This window comes from Temnothorax nylanderi, unplaced genomic scaffold (genome assembly GCF_030848795.1).
Source record: "Temnothorax nylanderi isolate EJ_2023f unplaced genomic scaffold, tnyl_v1.0 TNYL_tig0690_pilon, whole genome shotgun sequence".
NCBI lineage: Eukaryota > Metazoa > Arthropoda > Insecta > Hymenoptera > Formicidae > Temnothorax > Temnothorax nylanderi.
Genome location: NW_027249752.1, coordinates 12,835 through 20,639, shown reverse-complemented (window position 1 = coordinate 20,639; position 7,805 = coordinate 12,835). Strand labels below are relative to the sequence as shown.

General features: G+C 37.0%; 1 pseudogene; it reads left to right on the top strand.

Annotated features, from left to right (window-relative positions):
• Positions 1 to 324: 324 nt before the first annotated feature.
• LOC139784848 (serine/threonine-protein phosphatase 6 catalytic subunit-like) lies at positions 325 to 4,687 on the top strand (annotated as a pseudogene).
• Positions 4,688 to 7,805: the final 3,118 nt, after the last annotated feature.

Genomic DNA, 7,805 nt, shown 5'->3' with positions numbered 1-7,805 from the left:
ATATTTTTTACAGTTTACCTTTCTGAGCACCAAAAGCGTATTCGGAGTTTCGCAAAGTATCCGAAATTTTGGGCACGAAGAATACGGAAAACCTTGAAAGATAAAGATGACAGCATATTACAAATTTGGAACGAAATAGAAAGTAATGAAAACTTGGACCTTCTATTAATTTTATATAAATTATCAGGACTAGTGGGAAAATAAAAATTTTCAAGTGAATTCATAAATTTATTTTAATATTCCCTATTCTTACTTTAATTATTGTTTCCTAGACTTGTGATTCCTTCATTTCCACTCCCAAACCCCATCCTTGCAGAGGCCAATATGGGCAACACATTCTGTTTGCTGAAAGATAAGAAACGTACACCAGTCAGCAGACTACATAACAAAGTGGCAATGAATATCGAACAGGTCTGTCGAAAGCGTTGATGACAGATTAACGGTAAACACCACAGTACCTTTGCTAGTGCAGACAATGTCAGTACATAGCTGGTACAAACAGCACATATGCTTCGTAGTACAGCAGCTTTGACAAACCTACTCTTGGTTTGTCGCGTCAATCTGTCGTCGTATTGTTAATGATAGATCTGCTCGATGTTAAGAGTCGTCTACAATACACGGAGTAAGCGTAGAGTAACGAGTAAGAGTAGGCAGGAGTAAGCATTAGCATGTTGTGTTGACAGGCTGTGATGCTTATTCCTGCCTACTCTTACTCCTTACTCCACGCTTACTCCGTGTATTGTAGACGACGCTTTACAATGTCATTTCAACTTTTGCTTACAATTTGGGCACACTCCAGAACACAGTAGGCTCAGAATTTGGCAGCCTCACTCGGCAGGGAATTGTTCTCCGGCTGTTAACATTCTGCAAGCGAATGGTTGGGTGGGAAGCTGGAACAAGAAAATTAATTCAAGGAAAGAATCGGTCCAACATTTACAATTACAAAGAGCACATAGGATACATAATCTTTTATTTTACGAGAATATTAAGTGCTTTCCATTTACATCAAAACTCAGATAAATCTCACTTCTATCTTTCTTCAACATTCATGTTGAAGAAAGACAGAAGTGAGATTTATCTGAATTTTGATGTAAATGGAAAGCACTTATTAGCTACTTATCTGATATGTATTTGTCTGATCTCCATTTACTTCTTTACTTATACACAATATTTATTATTTGACAGTTTGACACATATGCACGCACATGTCCGACTACGAGCTATCAAGAGACACGGTAGTGTCTCGCGCCAAGTACACGCGGAGCGAGACCGACCGTGACTCTTTTACGCGACGCGACGAGTTGCGAGTACTCGAGATGTTGAGATCTCATATAACGAGTGAACGGATCAAGTTTTAAGTAGGCTTGATCGATATCTTGGGTCGATTTGGGGGGGGTTTCTCTTATAATATTCCGCTACGTGCCCTACGAGCGGAAATATTGCGACGCAAAGTCCAAATGTGAAAATTTATTTTTAAGATACTACTTCTACTTCTACGTCGACCGTCTCTCATGCCATGCCATCATTTCATTGGCTGGAGTCGCGTCCTTTTCACTTTTTCGACACCAGGGCGGTGCTAGTATCGCCAGTTTCGATATGCACATTATACGTGTGTGTACACTGTGTACTGCGCGAGTGCAGATAGTGCGTTTAGCGCGCTGTCACACATCAGTCAGTTAACCTATCTCGAGAGATACGGTAGTACGCGCGGAGCGAGACCGACCGTGACTCTTTACGCGACGCGACGATTAATTCAAGGTAATTGTTTTATGTAATTATCCTATAATTATCTTATTCTATATATTACTGTTACTTATTTTATACTGTTTACTTTACTACGTTTACGTGAGTGTTTACATACAGGTTAACCTATATTATATATTGACGGCAGGGAGCTGATACTGAGATCAAGGAGCCTGTTCACACGAGGCGTTTCTGCAGCGTGATTGCGGCCGCGCGTTAACGTTTGCACGAGCCGCACGCTGTCGCGAGGTAAGGTGCGACAACGCGCGCATACGCGCGTACGCGAAACGGCAGTAACACCGTAATCGTGCCGGCGATATACTGAATTTGAATTGCTTTCTGGAGATTTCGTATCCCTACATCGTGTTACCACCGCTGCCGGAAAAGAAGGTTCTCTACGCTTGGCAGAAAGTGACGACTGACACGTTCGATCCCGACTTCGTTGATCGCAGAAGAGCTGGACTCGAGGTACGTTTCCGATTTGCAATTATAACAGTATCGTGCGATGAATGTTGTACTAACCTCAAAGTCGGAGCATCCTTGCTCACCGCTACGGGATCGACGTAAAGTTTTAGCGGATTTTAATCTTCCGAATTAGCGTCGCAACAATATTAGTCTTCCATTATCTATTGCCTCACAACTTTTCGATTTTAATATTCTGTAGCTGTATAGTTATTTGTACACAATCGTGATATTTATTAATATACATCAGATTGTTCATGTTTTTGTGCTGTTACAGTTCTATGATTTAGAGGAACTGTTTCGTAACGGTGGCCCCGTGCCAGATACAAATTACATATTCCTGGGAGATTTTGTCGATCGGGGCTACTATAGCTTAGAAACGTTTACTCGTCTGCTCACACTTAAAGCTAAATGGTCCGACAGGATAACGTTACTACGCGGTAATCACGAATCTAGACAAATCACGCACGTTTATGGATTTTACGGTAAGTGCGCAACGATACTTTCTTTTCTGGGCTTTTTTTTACATTTGTGTATAATGAAGCTTTGATTTCATTGGTCTCTTCATTTTCTGTTCTAGATGAATGCCAAAACAAGTACGGCAATGCTAATGCGTGGAAGTACTGTTGTAGGGTATTTGACTTGCTCACAGTTGCTGCCGTGAGTATTTGTATAAAAGATTTTTTATAACTTCACTTTTGATTACGCTCGAATAAAATTCTGTTTTAGTTAATTGATGAACAGGTTCTTTGTGTACACGGTGGATTGTCTCCAGCTATTAGAACACTAGATCAAATTAGAACGATTGAACGGAATCAAGAGATTCCACACAAAGGTATTAATTGTATAAAGTGATATGTCATTGCAAAAGTTACATAATAATTTAAAAGTTACATGACTGGATATTTACTGTTATTGTACAATAATAATAAAATATCGTTGCTTAATTGCCATATTACAGGTGCTTTCTGTGATTTGGTCTGGTCAGATCCAGAAGATGTAGAAACATGGACAGAGTCCGCGTGGTGCAGGCTGGCTGTTTGGCAGCAAAGTGACTTACATGTTCATGGAAGTGAATGATCTTAAACTCATCTGTAGGGCGCACCAATTAATTCAGGAAGGTATGTCTTTGCTCAAATATTTCTGTCGTAGATTTTTTTAATCTCGGAAGTATGTATTGATGACGCATATTTTTATCATGCAGGTTATAGGTACATGTTTAATGAAAAACTCGTCACAGTGTGGTCGGCCCCAAATTATTGTTATCGATGTGGTAACATAGACTAGTATCATGCAGTTCACGACAGTGGATCAGAGATCACCCGTGCTGTTCCAGGCAGTGCCTGATTCCGAGAGAGTAATCCCACCTCTAACGCCCACTCCGTACTTTTTGTGATCTATCTTAGTGGCTCTTCTGTACGGATGCGGAAGAGAAATGTCTGTGTCTAGACTCTACGGAATCACATGATTTGATCGGCCGGATCCAGGCTGGTACCATGACAGACCCACACATTCATGAGAATATATCACTGATTATACATATTACTCTAGAAAATTTTGATTCCCTTAAAAGAAATTATTTGATGCGTTCTACGATTAAAGTACGATACTTAGAGAGGACTGAATTGTCGTGTGATTGATCTTATTCAGGGAATGTTCTTTAGATTTTTTAAGAACTTTATCAGGTTTTACATGTTGTAAAGCTAACTTTTATATATCTACATAGTATCTGCCATTGCATCAGCCTGATTTTTGTAGCTCGAAAAAAAAAGAAAACGATATTTTGCATCAGAGCGAATGTGAACATTCTGTGGTCTAGACGCTTTTGCTGTCTACTATGTACATTCTGTAGAGCATTCATATCTCAGAGCAGCATTCTGGACTTTAATGTTCAAAAGACTAAGAGCTTTTAAATAATTTATGAGCGCGAATAACGCAAATAGTCCAGTGCTGTGTGTGAATATAAAAAGAAAATATATCACGTTTAAACATTCCGGCAAAAAGTACACTCTCTGAGTACAGTGAATGCTTCTCTGACATTACAATCGTTGTGCGTAGAATTCAGATTTATTAAAGCGTGAGCATATATAGTACTGTTAAGGTCTTCTTGAACATATAAATGATCTGTTGCTGGTTTAGGTACTGTGTGTGCTGCGTACCGTTCTTTTTTCTTCTAAATCTTCTAAATGCGCAATCGGTGTCCTTAGCAAGAATCGTAAATTCGGCTCTTTTTCGCCGAAGTACAAATAGCGTGTAGCAGTAGCCAAAGTTTTCCTGCTTAGGTAAGGAAATCCGGGATCGTTATAGCATCTGTAGAGAGTTGTCTTATTATTTTTATGTACATGACATTTTTTTACGCTTAATTTTAAGAAATTCCGAGCTCAAATATTGTCTTTAAACTACCTTGACACACATTGATGTTCTTTTCAAGAAAGATATCCACCGTTCGTTCGTCACACACACTTCTCTCTTCTATATATATATATATATATATATATATAGAATATACATATATATATATATATATATATATATATGTACAAAGCAATATTTTCAAATACTATTGCATCCTCCGAATCTTTGTACAATTTCCAATATCGTATGGCAAATCGCTGTCGTATTGAATAATCGTAATTAGCTAATTGTCATAAGTTCATTAATGTAGGGAGCAACTTGAAAAGAAAAAAAACCGAGACCCTTAGCAATGTGCCTCTAAATTAATAAGCGTTTGTGTAATATTATAATGATACGATATTGATATGACATAATTAATGGAAATGCACCGGCCATTGCGTATCATAAGCCTGAATTCTGACCATCGATTTTTGCTAGCTCACGATAATTCCTAACCGATCACAGACCCGACAAATACGGCATTGGCATTGTGGCACAGGCTGTCAAGTTGAGACTACTCTATTTTGAATTTTGTGATATAGACCGAAGGAGGCGTGTGCAATGGTCATGTCGATGTTTATAACGACTCTCCTTGTCGCACCATTCGAAGAGGTGTTTTGCGAAGACCCGTTATTCCAAGAAATGTAATAAACTTTTGAACAGTGCCTTCAGAACTATAACACGACGGTCTACTAGAAGTATAAATGCTTTCTTACTGACAGATAATCGATAGACGAACTAACATAAGGACGAAGAATCATACAAATATCAGAGCTTAACGGAGAATGTGTATGAGAAATTTTTTATCATCTTTTCTTTTTATTCTATTTCATAAGCCTTCCGCTATTGTTTTGGAACGAGCCTTTGCTTTTTCGCGAAACTTTTCTACGATATTTACGTTTTACGATTTTACTACCTTTTAGGTCTACTCTTACAATTTTACATCACGCGCGCGCGGTATATTCTCTATTTGTACTACATTTATTATAACGTACAATTACAATTGCGCGATACTTTACGCGAGTAATGTATTACATTAGGTAGAGAGGAGCGCATCTAGAACGAATTGGGACACGGAGCTTGCGTTACAAACTCGACTCGCTACATTTGCAGCCTCCGAGTCGTGAAACGGTTTCGCAATGACGGGAATGCCCTACGTGCGGTACGGATATCATTAGAAATCCTTAAAAAAAAAGAAAAGAAGTATTAGCCTCTGTATCTATTGGGGTGTTCGCGGCGTTTCGTTTACCGGAATGCTTCTGTCTGTGATCGCTTTAATCTTATCGAAGTGTCCAAGCGCTTGCAGCGACTCGATATTAATAATCGGTAAGCTCGCGAGAGATACAATGAAGTACTCTAACGGACAGTACATTAGGTAGTGCAATAAACAATACAATAAAAGTATTTCTTACTGAAATATTGACGTCTTTTATTCGTGCTATTTTATTTTATTAATTACAGCTAATCTCTCACTCTCTGTGTCTCACCCCACACTCTCACACTTCTCACGTTCTCGCACGCGCCGTTCAAAAGAAGTAAATCTACGACGTACACACACACACACACACACACACACACACACACAATATATCTTTCGAAAGTAGAGGTTTTAAGCTTTAAATTTAAACTTCGTTCATTTTTAACAAAGTTACAGCTGCTTGAATTTTGTTTTTAAAGATAAATTTAGTGTTCCTTTAATTTTTGTGAGAAATGTATAATTTACTTTTACTTAAATATTATTAATTTTTGTAAATAGTAAATTTATGTAAATAGTAATTTTTTGTAACGAATTACTAATTTGCTAATTCAATAAAAATTTAATTTGTTGTTATTGCTAATTTCGTGAATAATTAAAAAATAAAAAATAAAAATTTTTTATAGATCCTTGCTTAACACTAAAAAATGGGTGATATCAGTACAAAATTACCTTTTTCAAAAAAGGTAAAAAAAGGCGCCAAGTACACGCAATGTATTTTGTAAATTCAAAAATCCAATCTAAATGATAGCTTTATTTCTTCTTCACAAAATTATGTTACCTAACTTAACTCAAGTAACATGTATTTAAAAAAAAATGTGTAATATTTAATTTCTCCTTCACAAAATTATATTACCTAACTTAACTCAAGTGACATGTATTTCAAAAAAAGATATGAAATCTTTAAATTAAATTGCGCCAATTGCAAAGAGATTATTATATCACAAAATTGCGTTACCAAACTCAATCCAAGTGATACGTACCAACCTAAGTGGTAGTAGCCTTATTTCTCCTTAACAAAATTATATCACAAAATTGCGTTACCTAACTCAACCTAAATAAATAAATAAATTTTTCTTGTAAAAAACTTGGCGCTGCTTTTTTAAGGTCAATCCAGACAAATTTGCATAGCGCATAAACATAAGCGTAAGAAATTGATTGATTCATATATATGTGCAAAAGGAAATAGACCAATCTATCTCTTTATGCATATGCTTATGCACATGCAAGTTTGTCTGGATTGACCTTAAAAAAGCAGCGCCAAGTTTTTTACAAGAAAAATTTATTTATTTATTTAGGTTGAGTTAGGTAACGCAATTTTGTGATATAATTTTGTTAAGGAGAAATAAGGCTACTACCACTTAGGTTGGTACGTATCACTTGGATTGAGTTTGGTAACGCAATTTTGTGATATAATAATCTCTTTGCAATTGGCGCAATTTAATTTAAAGATTTCATATCTTTTTTTGAAATACATGTCACTTGAGTTAAGTTAGGTAATATAATTTTGTGAAGGAGAAATTAAATATTACACATTTTTTTTTAAATACATGTTACTTGAGTTAAGTTAGGTAACATAATTTTGTGAAGAAGAAATAAAGCTATCATTTAGATTGGATTTTTGAATTTACAAAATACATTGCGTGTACTTGGCGCCTTTTTTTACCTTTTTTGAAAAAGGTAATTTTGTACTGTACACACTACTGGAACAGTGTTACAAACCCGTAGAAATTATTACGACGCCCTTAGGGATTTTCGTTGGTACCAACGTTATCCCCTCTACTTTTTCGGGAAATTGTCGTGTAACCCATGAACCTGTCAAGAACATCTGCTTTGTGCCTCATGAAGAACACATGACGAAACCCCGTGGCATCGTCCTTGAAAGTCACGAAGTATTCCGCACCACCGAGAGATCGCGTCTGCATAGGCCCGCACACGTCACTGTGCACGA